We start from the raw sequence: 17,604 nt of genomic DNA, 5'->3' as shown, positions 1-17,604 counted from the left end.
TTCCACCCAGCCCTACCGTAGCAGCAGAATAATACTTTGTGTGCCACGCGTCCATATAAAACAGCCCATGCTCCAGACGTTGCCACGAGTAACAACACAGCTCCGCTCCTAGTTAACAACAATCTCTCTCTACAAGAAATCAAAAGCTGCTTTTGCCCATGGTATAAATTCACCTCAAATATTTGAGAAGTTTCTCCACAGAAGTGATGGAAACCAAAATGTAGATCTCCAGCCAGCGACAATGAGAGAAATGCCCCAAACCGAAGGGGGTTAAAAGAAGTTCCACTTGCCTACGCTGAATGTTGGCCAGAAGCAGATATCCTTGGCCCCAATAGGTCGCCTTTGTTCCAGAGGATGATGGATAATTCCGAACATACACTGAAAAAAAAATGAAGACATGATAATTAGATCCAATCAGCATCTCCAGAGAGGGTAGCACACAAGAGTCACATTGATTTGCTCCGATCGCTGAATACTCTCAGTTCTTTGTATATGACTCAAGTGAAGGCCATGGCTTCACCAACCCTCTACTGTCTATTCAGATAAACAAAGCCCAGCGTGAAGTAGAAGGTTAAAGCTTCCGCTAGTAATGCCAATGGAAACACAATAATTTAACGTCTGACCCTCTGTTGCTGTATTGAGATCTGACTTGTGAAAATAAACACGCCTGTATTTGATCTTCTAGATGCTGTGATCTGGAATGCGCTGCCGGAAAGGGCGGTGGAAGCAGATTCACTAGTAACTTTCAAAAGGGGAATTGAATAAATACTTAAAAAGGAAAAATTAGCAGGGCTCTGTGGGGAGAGAGTAGGAGGAGTGGGACTAATTGGAGAACTCTTTCAAAGAGCCGGCACAGGCATGAAGGGCCAAATGGCCTCTTTCTGTGCTGTATAGAAACATAGAAGATAGGAGCAGGAGTCGGCCATTCGGCCCCTTGAGCCTTTACCGCCATTTAATGAGATCATGGCTGATCATCCAAACTCAGTACCCTGTCCCTGCTTTATCCCCATATCCCTTGATCCCTTTAGCCTTAAGAAATATATCTAACTCCTTCTTGAATGATTCTATTCATTCATTGGTGAAAGATGAGGGAGCAGCACTGGGAGATGCAGTGGGTCAGCACACTGCTCTTTCACCCCTGTGTCTTAGGTTTGATCGTAGCCCAAGCCAGTAGATGTCTCTGCTCGTCTTGGGCCCCTCCGAGGCCAAAATATCCTTCAGGCAGTCTGACAACATCACCCACAAGGCACAAGGACAGGGAACAGCAGGGAACAGAGATTGCTGGCGTGTGAAACAGAAGTGACAGACCGGTACACCACAGACCTCCCTTCTGAAACTGGCCTAGAAATACTTTGTTGATATAAAATTAGAGAGAATTTCATTTGGTTTCTATTCTATCTCTACCTGACTGGGAAGCCTTCATGTGTCTTAATGTGAAGTTGCTGCAAATTGACTTCAGAAGCTTGTCGGACATTTTGAAATTCCCACCAGTGGGATTTAAGTGGATAATTCTGTGCATTACATGCTTCATAGCTCTCTGCACAGGTCATTTACAAATTCTTGAAATTTTGCACCATAAACATTAGACACAAAGAGGTTTCATGAGGTTTTTTAGTTCTGTAAGAGCTGTGCCAAAATAGTACAGACAGGAATTTAACACAAAGGCAATAACTGATGCACACCAAGGAAATTAATTCCCGAACATGCAGCTTTAACTATTCATGAAACTGGAGTTGGTAACTAACTGCAAACAGGATGTCATCTCAGTTACACCCTGAACTAACGTTACAGGGTAGATGCAGGGAGGATGTTTCCCCTGGCTGGGGAGTCTAGAACCAGGGGTCACAGTCTCAGAATAAAGGGTCGGCCATTTAAGACTGAGATGAGGAGAAATGTCTTCACTCAGAGGGCGGTGAATCTTTGGAATTCTCTGCCCCAGAGGGCTGTGGAGGCTCAGTTGTTGAGTATATTCAAGGCTGATAGATTTTTCGACTCCAGGGGAATCAAGGGATATGGGGATCGGGCAGGAAAGTGGAGTTGAGGTCGGTTAGCCACGATCTCATTAAATGGTGGAGCAGGCTTGAGGGGCCGAATGGCCTACTCCTGCTCCTATTTCTTATCTGACAACCTGTGCCTCTCTTATTGTCTAATGTACTCATATGAAATTCCCCTCTGTGCTGAGTACAAGCACTATAGAAATATAGGAACAGGAGGAGGCCATTCAGCCACTCGAGCCTGCTCCTCAACTCCATTTACCCACCTTTGCCCCATATCCCTTGATACCCTTAGACAACTCTCAGTCTTGAAAGCTCCGATTGACCCCTAGCATCCACAGCCTTTTGGGGGAGAGAGTTCCACATTTCTACTACCCTTTGTGTGAAAACGTAGGTCACACCTCAGTGTCCACACACGATAACCACCTGCATCAATGCACAACTCTCGTTTGTTTTATTTCAAGGACGTGCGAATGTTTTCACTCTCGAATGGCCTAGCTCTAATTTTAAGATTGTGCCCCCTTGTTCTTGATTCTCCACCAGAAGAAATAATTTCTGTGTGTCTACCCTATCAAACCCTTTTAACATTTTAAACACCTCGATCTGATCCCCCCTCGACCTTCTCATCTCAAGGGTATACAAGCCAACCTTATGCAACCTGTCCTCATAATTTAGCCCTTTAAGGTGCTGTTGTGAATCTGCGCTGCACCCCCTCCAGAATATCCTTTGTAAGGGAAGGTAATGCAGAGGGATTTGGTGAAGTTGTATGAAAACAGTGCGAGTTGTAATTGGTGCTTCACACATCTTCTTAGAGTACAAGCGGGTTAGGGAGCTGGGAATGTAGAGCTGACTGAAGTCACATTAGTGACAAGTGCTATTTTTAGGGGGCCGAGTTTTGGTGACGGAACTGTACACAGAGGGCTGGTCCCGATACTTGAATAAATTATCCAAATTACTTGAAATAAAAATATATTCACAGGCCTGTAACCGTGAGTGGTGTAGAGATTTCACATGGGAATTATTTACAGTACAATGCAGTGAATGTGTGTACCCGTGATTTTGCAGCACAGACCGCGAGCTGCAGAACGTAAGTCACACCTCAGGGTCCACACACGACAACCACCTGCATCAATGCACAACTCGCGTTCGTTTTATTTCAAGGGCGTTTGAATGATTCTAATGTGGGATAAACAGATTGCTCAACTCTACCAGAAAAGAGCAAATGTTGAATCATTCCAGACATTGTTTAATCCAAATGTTTTGCTGTAATGGTCGAGTTAGTGCTGGCATGACGACTATACTCCCCCTTATTCTTTCTTCCACACTCTGCCCTTTCCTTCTCTCTACTCCCATTCCCCTCTCGTACCCTACCATTGGTTTCCCTCCCCTTTCCATCTTTCCTTCCTTTCCCTTTCCTTTCTCCCTCCTCCTTCCCACTTTCCTTCTCCTTCCTCCCTTTATCCCTTTTCTTTTTTTAATTTCTCCTTCCTTTCTTTCTCTCTCCTCCTTTTCCTACCATTGTTTCCTCCCTCTTTCCTCCTTTCCCAATGGTTTACATTTACACAGGACCTTTATACACCACATACTGCGAAGAAAACAAATTTATTCTTTGGAGAATTTGCAATCCGTAAATATTGGCATCAAAGGTTGGATTATCAAGTCTGTTGGGTCTGCATGGTTAGAATGAGAAGGGTATGTATTGAGCGTGGTCAGAACACACCCGTTCTCAGTCAGAACCGCTCAGATGGTGGCTATCACATCTCACCAAGAAGAACTTGCATTTCTATAGCGCCTTTAACCACCTCAGGACGTCCCAAAGTGCTTTACAGCCAATAAAGTACTTTTGAAGTGTAGCCACTGTTGTAATGTGGGAAGCCAATGTCAGTTTGCTTGTGAAGACCTACACTGATGTGGCACCTTTAATATAGCAGTCTGGGGTTCCCAGGACCCTCAGGAACCAACACTACAGGGCAGAGAGATACCCCAGACCAACACTATAGGGCAGATACCCCAGACCAACACTACAGGGGCAGAGAGATAACCCAGACCAACACTACAGGGCAGAGAGATACCCCAGACCAACACTACAGGGCAGAGAGATACCCCAGACCAACACTACAGGGCAGATACCCCAGACCAACACTACAGGGGCAGAGAGATACCCCAGACCAACACTACAGGGCAGAGAGATACCCCAGACCAACACTACAGGGGCAGAGAGATACCCCAGACCAACACTACAGGGGCAGAGAGATACCCCAGACCAACACTACAGGGCAGAGAGATACCCCAGACCAACACTACAGGGCAGAGAGATACCCCACACCAACACTACAGGGGCAGAGAGATACCCCAGATCAACACTACAGGGGCAGAGTGATACCCCAGACCAACACTACAGGGGCAGAGAGATACCCCACACCAACACTGCAGGGCAGAGAGATACCCAGACCAACACTACAGGGGCAGAGAGATACCCCAGACCAACACTACAGGGGCAGAGAGATACCCCAGACCAACACTACAGGGGCAGAGAGATACCCCAGACCAACACTACAGGGGCAGAGAGATACCCCAGACCAACACTACAGGGGCAGAGAGATACCCCAGACCAACACTACAGGGGCAGAGAGATACCCCAGACCAACACTACACGGGGCAGAGAGATACCCCAGACCAACACTACAGGGCAGAGTGATACCCCAGGCCAACACTACAGGGGCAGAGAGATACCCCACACCAACACTGCAGGGCAGAGAGATACCCAGACCAACACTACAGGGGCAGAGTGATAACCCAGACCAACATTACAGGGCAGAGAGATACCCCAGACCAACACTACATGGGGCAGAGCGATACCCCAGACCAACACTACAGGGCAGAGAGATACCCCAGACCAACACTACATGGGGCAGAGAGATACCCCAGACCAACACTACAGGGCAGAGAGATACCCCAGACCAACACTACAGGGGCAGAGAGATACCCCAGACCAACACTGCAGGGCAGAGAGATACCCCAGACCAACACTACAGGGGCAGAGAGATACCCCAGACCAACACTGCAGGGCAGAGAGATACCCCAGACCAACACTACAGGGGCAGAGAGATACCCCAGACCAACACTACAGGGGCAGAGAGATACCCCAGACCAACACTACAGGGCAGAGAGATACCCCAGACCAACACTACAGGGCAGAGTGATACCCCAGGCCAACACTACAGGGGCAGAGAGATACCCCACACCAACACTGCAGGGCAGAGAGATACCCAGACCAACACTACAGGGCAGAGAGATGCCGCAGATCAACACTACAGGGGCAGAGTGATAACCCAGACCAACACTACAGGGGCAGAGAGATACCCCAGACCAACACTACAGGGCAGAGAGATGCCCCAGACCAACACTACATGGGGCAGAGAGATACCCCAGACCAACACTACAGGGCAGAGAGATACCCCAGACCAACACTACAGGGGCAGAGAGATACCCCACACCAACACTGCAGGGCAGAGAGATACCCCAGACCAACACTACATGGGGCAGAGAGATACCCCAGACCAACACTACAGGGCAGAGAGATACCCCAGACCAACACTACAGGGGCAGAGAGATACCCCACACCAACACTACAGGGCAGAGAGATGCCCCAGACCAACACTACATGGGGCAGAGAGATACCCCAGACCAACACTACAGGGCAGAGAGATACCCCAGACCAACACTACAGGGGCAGAGTGATACCCCAGACCAACACTACAGGGGCAGAGTGATACCCCAGACCAACACTACAGGGCAGAGAGATACCCCAGACCAACACTACAGGGCAGAGAGATACCCCAGACCAACACTGCAGGGCAGAGAGATACCCCAGACCAACACTGCAGGGCAGAGAGATACCCCAGACCAACACTACAGGGGCAGAGAGATACCCCAGACCAACACTACAGGGGCAGAGAGATACCCCAGACCAACACTACAGGGGCAGAGAGATGCCCCAGACCAACACTACACGGGGCAGAGAGATACCCCAGACCAACACTACAGGGCAGAGTGATACCCCAGACCAACACTACAGGGGCAGAGAGATACCCCACACCAACACTGCAGGGCAGAGAGATACCCAGACCAACACTACAGGGGCAGAGAGATACCCCAGACCAACACTACAGGGGCAGAGAGATACCCCAGACCAACACTACAGGGCAGAGAGATGCCCCAGACCAACACTACACAGGGCAGAGAGATACCCCAGACCAACACTACAGGGGCAGAGTGATACCCCACACCAACACTACAGGGGCAGAGAGATACCCCAGACCAACATTACAGGGCCAGAGTGATACCCCAGACCAACACTACAGGGCCAGAGAGATACCCCACACCAACACTACAGGGCAGAGAGATACCCCAGACCAACACTACAGGGCAGAGAGATACCCCAGACCAACACTACAGGGGCAGAGAGATACCCCACACCAACACTACACGGGGCAGAGAGATAACTCACACCAATACTCTTTTCAGATTGCAGTGCTCATTGCCTTGTTGCCCCTCCTAGGGGTGTGGAAGGGGCCCCATCTCTCCGCCACACTGTACCCGCCATTGTCTGACTTTAACCCAGCTGAAAGAATGCTTTCCGGAGAGGAGATTTCAACACAATTCCATTCCATTCACCCCTTAATTGGCAATATAAGAGAAAGCCTTTCTAATCTCCTTTGAGATTTCAATTAAACCTAATCACTATTTACATTACATTGCCCTACATCTGTAAAATTATGTTTCAACCCATTAGCATGAGATGTCAGACACGCCTCATTGTGTAATTCAGGGCCGGCCCAAAGATAGGAAATGGATTTATTTATTTGATTTCCCAGTTTTCTTCTCTCTCTCTATTCAATTCCTCTCTCCTGAAGATGCTAACTCCAACTGACCATCTGTGCTCCGCCAAGTGTTTATTCCTGTGGGTGGCCAAGACAGTGAGGCCTAGAAATTCACTATAGCCCCGTTTGGGGCACCAGCCTCGCCAGGGCGCTAAAAGTAGCGTCCCGGAAGCAGTCGCGGCCGCCCGCCGGAAGTTCAGTTTGTGCGCTACTGGAGGCGCCACGCATCCCTCTTGGGGCGCTGCAGCTGAATATTGCTGCGCAACGTGCTGCAGCGCCACACACGCTGTGGTACTGCAGGCCTTCCTCCCCTTCTTAAAGGGGAGGGGCCTTGTGCATCGCGATCGAGGGTCGCGAGTGCCGGCAAAAGAGCCCGGCACTGAGGAGAAGTGCCGGACTCTTGGAACACAGTCGGCACTCCGCGGGGGGTGGGGGGCTCAGGAGGCCGGGGACGGCAGCGCGGAGAGGTGCTGGCAGGCGAGAGCAAAAAAAATGGCCGCCCGCACCTCTCCTTTAATTAGCGCCTCTACCGCCGCAGGTAGGCACCCCTGAACCGGTTGCAAATAGCGCCCGGCGTTAAAGCAGGGGGCGCATCTAAATATCGCGATCGGGGCGTTGGCGGGGCGCTGCGCACACCGATGACGTCATCGGTAGCGGCACAGCGCTAACGGCTAGCGCAGCCATTAGCGTCACGCTGAATTTAGCGGGAGGCGTGGCCAGTGGCTTCCGACCCACTTAGCGCACTCTTAAGGCGTTAACGGGTGGCACAGCCCACTGAATTTCTAGGCCTGAGTGTTTGACCAGAGCGTGTTTGACCAGAGTGTGTTTGACCAGAGTGTTTGACCAGAGTGTGTTTGACCAGAGAGTGTTTGACCAGAGAGTGTTTGACCAGAGAGTGTTTGACCAGAGTGTGTTTGATCAGAGTGTTTGACCAGAGTGTGTTTGACCAGAGAGTGTTTGACCAGAGAGTGTTTGACCAGAGAGTGTTTGGCCAGAGTGTGTTTGACCAGAGAGTGTTTGACCAGAGAGTGTTTGATCAGAGAGTGTTTGACCAGAGAGTGTTTGACCAGAGAGTGTTTGATCAGAGAGTGTTTGATCAGAGAGTGTTTGACCAGATTGTTTGACCAGAATTTGTTTGACCAGAGTGTTTGACCAGAGAGTGTTTGACCAGAGAGTGTTTGACCAGAGTGTGTTTGATCAGAGTATTTGACCAGAGTGTGTTTGACCAGAGAGTGTTTGACCAGAGAGTGTTTGACCAGAGTGTGTTTGACCAGAGAGTGTTTGACCAGAGAGTGTTTGATCAGAGAGTGTTTGATCAGAGAGTGTTTGACCAGATTGTTTGACCAGAATTTGTTTGACCAGAGTGTTTGACCAGAGAGTGTTTGACCAGTGTTTGACTAGAGTGTTTGACCAGAGAGTGTTTGACCAGAGAGTGTTTGATCAGAGAGTGTTTGACCAGAGTGTGCTTGACCAGAGTGTGTTTGACCAGAGAGTGTTTGACCAGAGTTTGTTTGACTAGAGAGTGTTTGACCAGAGTGTGTTTGACCAGAGAGTGTTTGACCAGAGAGTGTTTGACCAGAGTGTGTTTGACCAGAGAGTGTTTGACCAGAGAGTGTTTGACCAGAGAGTGCTTGACCAGAGAGTGTTTGACCAGAGAGTCTTTGACCAGACAGTGTTTGACCAGAGTGTTTGACCAGAGTGTGTTTGACCAGAGTGTTTTTGACCAGAGTGTTTGACCAGAGAGTGTTTGACCAGAGAGTGTTTGACCAGTGTGTGTTTGACCAGAGAGTGTTTGACCAGAGTGTGTTTGACCAGAGAGTTTGAGCAGTGTTTGGCCAGAGAGTGTTTGACCAGAGAGTGTTTGACCAGAGTGTGTTTGACCAGAGTGTTTTTGACCAGAGTGTTTGACCAGAGTGTGTTTGACCAGAGAGTGTTTGACCAGAGTGTGTTTGACCAGAGAGTTTGACCAGTGTTTGACCAGAGAGTGTTTGACCAGAGAGTGTTTGACCAGAGTGTTTGACCAGAGAGTGTTTGACCAGAGAGTGTTTGACCAGAGAGTGCTTGACCAGAGAGTGTTTGACCAGAGAGTGTTTGACCAGAGTGTTTGACCAGAGTGTTTGACCAGAGAGTGTTTGACCAGAGAGCGTTTGACCAGAGAGTGTTTGACCAGAGTGTGTTTGACCAGAGAGTGTTTGACCAATGTTTGACCAGAGTGTGTTTGACCAGAGAGTGTTTGGCCAGAGTGTTTGACCAGCGAGTGTTTGACCAGAGAGTGCTTGACCAGTGTTTGAACAGAGCGTGTTTGACCAGAGAGTGTTTGACCAGAGAGTGTTTGACCAGAGAGTGTTTGACCAGAGAGTGTTTGACCAGAGAGGGCTTGATTTTAACTCAGCCGTCAGGCGGGCTTTGAGGCGTGTGGGGGGCTAAAATCGCAAAAACCTGGGGGTCGGGACCCCCCCTGCCTGGTTCCCGACGCCTAGCCATTTTAACCCAGGCGTGTCTGATGGTCCCGAATCAGTCCCGTGTGCAACAGGCGGGTCTGGTCTTTAGGGCCCTTAAACAGCACTCATCGGCCTTTATAATCCCATTTTAACAGGCCCTTGCCTGTTTAACCCTTTTCCCACGTAAAACACGCCTGGTGGGGATCACGCCTGTGAAACCTGGCGTGAACACTATTGGCTTACTGACTATCAGCTGCAGGTCCAACATTAAAGAGATTTGATCAGTCATCATTTGCAGGTAGCAGGACTTTGTTGTTTCAGGCCTGGGGCAACTTTTACCAGGCTTAACCACACCTGTGGAAGGTTGGAGCATCACACACTTCTCCAGTGTGACCTCCTGCGAAACCCCTCTCGCCAGCCTCACTCAGCGCTTCCTCAACTGAGGCATCTACCAGAAGCATGGGAGGCCCTTTTTTCCTTCCCTTCTTGGCATTAGAGGTGCTCCAGCCCCATTCGCAAAATGACACACGCCACAACTGCAGAAGTTGCCATCAGAATTTTTATGCAAAACAAACAACTGATGGCATTTTTACAGAATACACAACATTTCTCCCAAGTGACTGCCCTTGTGACTATTTGTGCTTTATTTTCCTCTTACGCGTGCTCCTACGTAGTGGTTCCCCTGTGGCTTCAGCAGATGTGGAGGCCCCTTGCTCACTTTCCTGCTGCTCCTGTCTCGACACCTTTGGCGGGCATCCTCTGGGGTGGCAAGCCTGTGAGGGCTCGCTAGCAGTCTGCTTCTCCTGCGGCTGTGCAGGGCTTGAGACTCCTATCTCACTTGGGTGTGGACTCCGGCGGGGCTCTGACCGAGGGCTCTGCAGCGCATGGAAGTGTGAGCGCTTGGAAAGGAGCCCCCACTTCCTTGAGGTCTGCCACCAACCTCCCTCTCATGGGTCAGGTCCCCCTCAGTGCCTGCAAGTCGCTTGAGAGCACCTTGCTGCACATCAGAGGGGCCATGGGGACCCGTATCTGCACTGGCAGTCCTACTCAGAAGGACTTCCATGAAGGTCTGGTTTCTCTGTTCAATAGATGCCCATCGCTCCTCAAGAGATGTCATTCTATTCTGAACACTCACCATGTTTTCCATACCCTGGCGACTAACCTCCTCCATGGCCGTAGCCCTTCTCTCGTCTACCGTAGCCAGCCTTACCATGGAGGCAGCAATCATTTCCACGTAGGTAGCCATCCTTTCCGTGTTGATGCGTTCATGCGCCAATTGTTGTGTATGTACCTTTAAGGGAATAACTGGTCTTAGACTGCAGTACCAGCAGTGACCACCCCTGTATAAAAGGCCCTAGCAGGCTTCTGTATTTCAGTCTGACGTTGTCTCCTGTTCAAGTAAAGTACCTGTTAAACTGTTCTCCCGAAGTCCGTGTATTATTGAGGCACGGACTTTACAGTGGCGACGAGTAAGTACGAACTCACCGGCAGTGTGGCAGCATCTCACGGGGATCTCGCCCTGAGAGGAGGGTTCTGGAAGGTCGTAGTCTGAGCAACGGGCGTCGACCGAGGGCAACCGCCCAAAGAATTCATCGGTGTTCGGGGAATTGCGGGAGAGACTGTGGAGAGTTGTGCAGTTAAGGTGTTCCAGCAAATCGTGCTGGTAGCAGGTAGCGCGCTGACCCTTCCGGACTGTGGCGGGCTCAAGCTCGATCGAGCGGCTCTACAAAACGGGCCGCGCAGCGTCGCCAGGAAAAGAAAAGAGAGAGAGCGGGTGGAGCGCACAGAGCACGGTCGGTGCTCAAGAACAGGGCAGCGGAGAGAAACTGAATGGGGGGAAGGAAAGCGAGACGCGCCGAAACTGCGGGTCGCCGCCATTACCCCGTAGAACGCTAGGAGCAGTGTGGCAGCAAGGGGAAGAAGCAAAAGCGCGGGAGGCGCCATTTTATTCCATTGGATAAGAAGCAAAAGCGCAGGAGGCGCCATTTTAAGTCACCCAAGATGCCGAAAAGTGGCAGTATCACTGCTTTCGACAACGAGGTAGAAGACTGGACCACGTATGTGGAAAGAATTGAAGTGTACTGCAAGGCAAATGAGGTGGCCGATGGAAAGAGGGCGTCGGTATTATTAAATCTGATGGGTGCGAGTACGTACGGCCTATTGCGGAATTTAATTACCCCAGCTAAACCAATGGAGAAAAGTTTTGAGGAGATTGTTCATATCTTACAGGAACACCTAAGCCCAACACCACTGCTGATAGCAGAAAGATTCAAGTTCCATAAAAGAAACCAGCACAGAGATGAGAGCAATGGTGACTATCTGACGGAACTATGCAAGTTATCGAAGCACTGCCAGTTCGGAGCAGGACTGGCAGACACCTTACGGGATAAGTTTGTCTGCGGGCTCCAGAGTGAAGGAACCCAGAAACGACTACTTTCAAAAAAGAACCTGACGCTAGAACAGGCTTTCAGCGTGGCAGTATCCTACGAAGCAGCAGCATGGGGAGCTGCGGAAATACAACAGAAACCACAAGAATACAGCGCTAACGAAATGGCGTATGGAGCAGAAAAGTGCTATCGCTGCGGCAGAACAACCCATGAGCAGAAGGACTGCTGGTTTAAAGACAAAACATGCAGGCAATGCGGAAAAATGGGACATATAGCAAGAGTCTGCAGGTCGGGAAAGAAAACTGACACAACAAGAACTACTAAGGAACAGTACAGGAAAGTAAAGAAACTGACAGACAGTAGTTCAGAAGATCAGGAGAGTGATAAGGACTCCGGGAGCAGGAGACTAAGTTGATTAAAGTTACACAACGTGATCGCAAAGGAAGATCACCGAACCATTTGGGTCACCCTCATGATAGCAGGGTCCCCAGTAAAGATGGAATTGGACACAGGATCAGCCCTAACTGTCATGAATCGACGAGACTATGAGCGGCTATTCTCACACATACCCCTAAAGGACACGTCCATTGTATTGAAGACATACACGGGGCAAAAGGTCTACCCCAGAGGAAAAATAAGGGTGCCAGTTGAATATAACGGAAAGGAAACACAGAAACTATACATGTATATACTACAGGATGGAGGACCACCATTATTGGGACGTGAATGGATCCGAAAAATACAATTGGATTGGCATTCCATTCTGGCACTAACTGTGACTGACAAAAAGGATGATGACGTCGCACCTGGACGTCTGTCACAAATTCTATCTGACGCGGAAGAGGTGTTCCAACAAGGACTTGGGACTCTAAAAGGAGTAAAGGCAACTATAAAGATTGAGGATAACGCTATTATGTTCGTGTATAATTGAGACACGGACTGCAGGAATTGATTATAACAAGTCTTTACTGAATGGAGACAACCTGGAAACTGAAACTACAGAAGCCTGCTAGGGCCTTTTATACAGGGGTGGTCACTGCCGGTACTGCAGTCTGAGACCAGTTATTCCCTTAAAGGTACATACACAACAATTCCTCCCCTTTTAGATAAACAGTACATAACATTCATTTAACAACTAAATAATAACTAATTACAATTACGGTTGCTAGATACATTGGTTGAAGTTAAGCAATTATAAGTTCAGTCTTTGAGGAGGCTTCCTGATTCTGTCTGGATAACGCCTCTTTGGGATATCAGGTTCTTCTGGTAAGGTTGAGTCGGGATCAATGTCATTGTTTGGTTCGTCTGCTTCCAATATCACCGATTCTGCGGTAGATGCAATTGGTACTTCGGTTTCATTGTCAGGTGTATCAGATCGTGGTGTGGAGTTGACGTTTTCCAGTGACTCTAGAATCTGGTCAGCATGGCATCTTACAATGCTCTCCCCAACGTCCACGGTATACATTAGAGGTCCTTGCCGTGTACAGATCGTTCCTGGCTGCCATTTCTCTGTGCGGTAGTCCCGGGCCAAAACTGGTTGACCTATCTTAAAACTCCTGGTCGGCCTTTCATTCATATTCTGAAACTGCCTGTTCTCCACATCTCTTCTGACGTTTGGCTTAACCAAATCCAAGCGGCATCGTAGTCTTCGATTGAAGAACATCATGGCTGGAGTTTGGTTGGTAACCGCATGTGTCGCATGTAGGCAAACAAGAAGTTATCCACCTTGTGTTGTAGGGGTATATCTTCATTACACATTGCCTTGATAGCCTTCTTGAATGTTTGAACAAACCTCTCGGCCAATCCATTAGTGGCTGGATGATATGGGGCGGATGTGTAATGCTTAACACCATTGTTCTTTAAGAACCTCCGGAACTCTTCAGACACAAACTGTGGTCCATTGTCAGAGCAAATCTGTTCAGGCAGCCCATTCCTGGCGAATATGGTTCGTAAGACTGTGATAGTTTTTCTGTGGTGGTTGAGGACATTTTTATTACCTCTGGCCACTTTGAATGTGCATCCACCGCAATTAAAAACATCGAGTCCATAAAGGGACCAGCAAAATCAATGTGTACCCTTTGCCATGGGGATTAGGGCCACTCCCATGGATGTAGAGGGGCTTGTGGTGGGGCGTTTTGGACCTTCTGGCATCCTGTACAGCTTTTGGTCATCTCTTCGATTTCTCTATCGATTCCCGGCCACCACACAAATGCTCTGGCTAAGTTCTTCATTTTTACCCCTCCCAGATGACCCTCATGAAGCTCATTGAGCACTCTATCCTTCAATTTGGGTGGAATTACTACTCTGGATCCACACATCAAGGTTCCTCTGCACACTGACAGCTGTTCTCTTCTCGGCGAGAATGCTGGCAACAGTGGTTCGCCATGTGCTGGCCATCCCTTCACCGTTAAATCATAGGCCCAGGAGAGTGTCGGGTCATTCCGTGTTTCCTTTTCTATGTTTGCATTCGTCACAGGGAGACATTCGACTATAGTCGAGTGGAATAACTCCACTGGATCCACTGCCAGTTCTTCTTCCACCGTCGGCAACGGTAGGCGCGACAATCCATCAGCATTCCCATGCTGTTTAGTTCCTTTGTACTCGATGTCATATTGGTGAGCCCCTAGGAAAAGGGACCACCTCTGTAGCTGTTGTGCCGTCATTATCGGTACGCCCTTCTGAGGGTTGAAAATGGAGACGAGAGGTTGATGATCAGTTAGTAGAGTAAATTTCTGACCGTGCAGATAGTGATTGAACTTCTTCACCCCCCACACCAGGCTGAGGGCCTCTCTGTCAATCTGGGCGTAGTTACGCTCGGCTGAAGTTAACGAGTGTGACGCAAAAGCTATCGGCCTCTCTGAACCATCAAGGAATTTATGTGACAGTACCGCCCCAATGCCGTAGGGAGACGCATCACATGCCAGTCTTATCGGTAGTGATGGGTTGTAGTGAGCCAAAACTTCTCTTGAAGTGATTAGGTCCTTACTCTTCTGAAAGGCCCGCTTGCATTCGTCGCTCCATTTCCATGCTACTCCCGTTCGTAGTAGGGCGTTCAGTGGATGCAGAATTGTGGACAAATTCGGCAAAAACTTATGGTAGTAATTCACCAATCCGAGGAATGACCTCAGTTGCGACACATTTTCAGGCACTGGAGCCTTAACTACCGCTTCAATTTTGTCAGGGGACTTATGCAACCCCTCTTCATCAATCACGTGGCCGCAATACGATATCTGTTTCTTAAAAAACTCGCACTTGGGGCGATTGGCTCGTAGCCCATGTTCGCGTAGTCTAGTGAGCACCTGCTCTAGGTTGGCAAGGTGTTCACTGTCATCTTCACCTGTCACTAGGATGTCGTCCAAGTAACACTGAGTCCCCGGAATCCCTTGCAGGACTTGTTCCATCGCTCTTTGCCATATCGCCGGAGCTGATGCTACTCCGAATACCAGTCGATTATACTGGTAAAGACCTTTGTGAGTGTTTATCATGAGATACTTCCTAGAGGATTCTTCAACCTCCATCTGCAAATATGCTTGTGCTAGGTCAATTTTTGTAAAACGCTTCCCTCCAGATGGTGAGGCGAAGATATCTTCTATCCTTGGAAGAGGATATTGTACTGTGTGAAGGACTGGGTTCACCGTCACCTTGAAGTCCCCACAGATGCGAACCTTCCTTGGCTCCTCAGACTTATTGTTTAATGTTTTTTTCATGACAGGAACGATGGGTGTCGCCCACCCGCTCCAGTCTACCTTAGATAACACGCCTGCATTCTCCAGATCTGCCTCGACGGCTGGGCGAATTGCATATGGTACCAGTCTTGCTTTGAAAAACTTAGGAATTGCATTCTCCTCTATTTTTATCGAGGCGGTTACGCCTTTAAGAGTGCCCAGTTCTTGTTGAAATACCTCTTTGGTGTCAGCTAAGATTGTTGACAATCGTCCAGGAGTGACGTCGTCATCCTTTTTACCAGCCACCGTCAGTGCCTGAGTGGAGTGCCAGTCTAAACTTATCTTTCTGATCCATTCACGTCCCAATAACGGTGGTCCACCATCTTGCAGAATGTAGAGATACAATTTCCGTATTTTCTTGCCGTTGTATTCGACAGGCACCCTTATTTTTCCTCTGGGGTATACTTTTTGCCCCGTATACGTCCTCAAGACAATGGATGTCTCTCTCAAGGGTATGTGTGAGAATAGCCGCTCGTAGTCTCGTCGATTCATGACGTTTAGAGCTGATCCTGTATCCAATTCCATTTTGACTTGGGACCCTGCTATCGTGAGGGTGACCCAAATGGTTCGGTGATCCTCTTTTGCGATTACGTTGTGAAGTTTGAGACAGCTTAGTCTCTTGTTCCCGGATTCACTATCGCTCATCTGGTCTTCGGAACTACTGTCCGTCATCTTTTGTACTTTCCTGTACGGTTCCTTAGTAGCCTTTTTGTTGTTGTTGGTCTTCTTCCCAGACCTGCAAACTCGTGCAATGTGTCCCATCTTTCCGCATTGCCTGCATATTTTGTTCTTGGACCAGCAGTCCTTCTGGTCATGGTTTGTTCTGCCGCAGCGATAACATTTTGCAAATCCCCGTGTCATTTCGTGGGTGCCGTATTCCTGTGGCTTTTGTTGTATTTCCGCAGCTCCCCTTGCCGCTGCTTCGTACGATACTGCCACGCTGAAAGCCTTATCTAGCGTCAGCTCTTTCTCTGAGAGTAACCTCTTCTGGGTTCCTTCACTCAGGAGTCCACAGACAAATTTGTCCCGTAAGGTATCTGCCAGTCCTGCTCCGAACTGGCAGTGCTTTGATAGCTTGCGTAGTTCCGTAAGGTAATCAGCATTGCTCTCATTTTTATGCTGATTTCTCCTGTGGAATTTAAATCTTTCTGCTATCAGCAGCGGTGTAGGATTTAGGTGTTCCTGTAGGATAGCAACAATTTCGTTAAAACTCTTCGCCATCGGTTTGGCTGGAGTAATCAGGTCCCGCAATAGGCCGTACGCTCTTGCGCCCATTAAATTTAGCAATACTGATGCCTTTTTCGCATCGGCTATTTCGTTTGCCTCGCAATATACCTCGACTCTTTCCACATACGTAGTCCAGTCTTCTATTGCATTATCAAAGGCAGTGATATCGCCAGTCTTTGGCATCTTGAAAATCTAAGATGGCGCCTCCCGCGCTTTTCCTTCTTCCCCGCCGAGTTAAGATGGCGCCTCCCGCGCTTTCCCGCCGCTGCCGCTGCTGCCAACGCTGTTGCTGGTGATTATATTTATTTTACTATCCTGTAATGGCGACGCCCTATGGTCTTCACGCCTCCCCGATCGCTGCTGCCAACGCCGCTCTCCGCGGTATTTTTATTTTTCTATCGCGCTTCAATATTTGCTCCGTTAATTGAAGAACCGTTCCCGTCGTGGAGCAGACCCTCTGGGACACTTCCCTCCCTCTTCTTAGGTCCGAATGCTGCCCGGCTTCGAAGCACCGGCCGCGCCCTGTGTGCTCCACCCTCTCTCTCTCTCTTTGCTTCCCGACTTGCTGCCCGGCCCCGTTGCAGAGCCACCCGATCGAGCTCTAGCCCGCTGCAGCCCAGGAAGGATCAGTGCACTACCTGCCACCAGCCTGATTAGCTGGGAAACCACAGACTGGAGAACCAAGCCTGGCTCTCGACAGTCTCTCCTGCAATTTTTCAATTCGATGATTTGGAGGGCGGTTGCCCACGGTCGACACCCGTTTCTCGAGTTTCTTTGGAATATTTTTTTTTCTTTCTTCTGGCTCCGGATGGACCCAGAGGCAGAGGGTCGACATGCAGCTGAGCCGAGCTGGCATAGTCCTGCGCCCTCCGACGAGGACTCTCCACTGCTGTCCCTGTCTCCACAATCTGCTGATGCTCACTTGTGTGCTGTGATACACCAGGTGA

The 17,604-nt window shown here is 49.2% G+C and overlaps 1 long non-coding RNA gene across 1 annotated transcript in view; it reads right to left on the bottom strand.

Moving 5' to 3' along the window:
• Nucleotides 1–293: 293 nt before the first annotated feature.
• LOC147097446 (uncharacterized) overlaps nt 294–17,604 on the bottom strand; it is a 463,039-nt gene continuing 445,728 nt past the window's right edge. The window contains exon 4 of the long non-coding RNA XR_015074385.1: nt 294–378. This is a non-coding gene — a long non-coding RNA (uncharacterized LOC147097446). The remainder of the gene's footprint in view (nt 379–17,604) is intronic.

This window comes from Somniosus microcephalus, chromosome 32 (genome assembly GCF_052327205.1).
Source record: "Somniosus microcephalus isolate GS21.2 chromosome 32, FLI_Smic_1.0, whole genome shotgun sequence".
Classification (NCBI taxonomy): Eukaryota; Metazoa; Chordata; class Chondrichthyes; order Squaliformes; family Somniosidae; genus Somniosus; species Somniosus microcephalus.
This window is presented reverse-complemented; position numbering and strand designations above follow the sequence as displayed.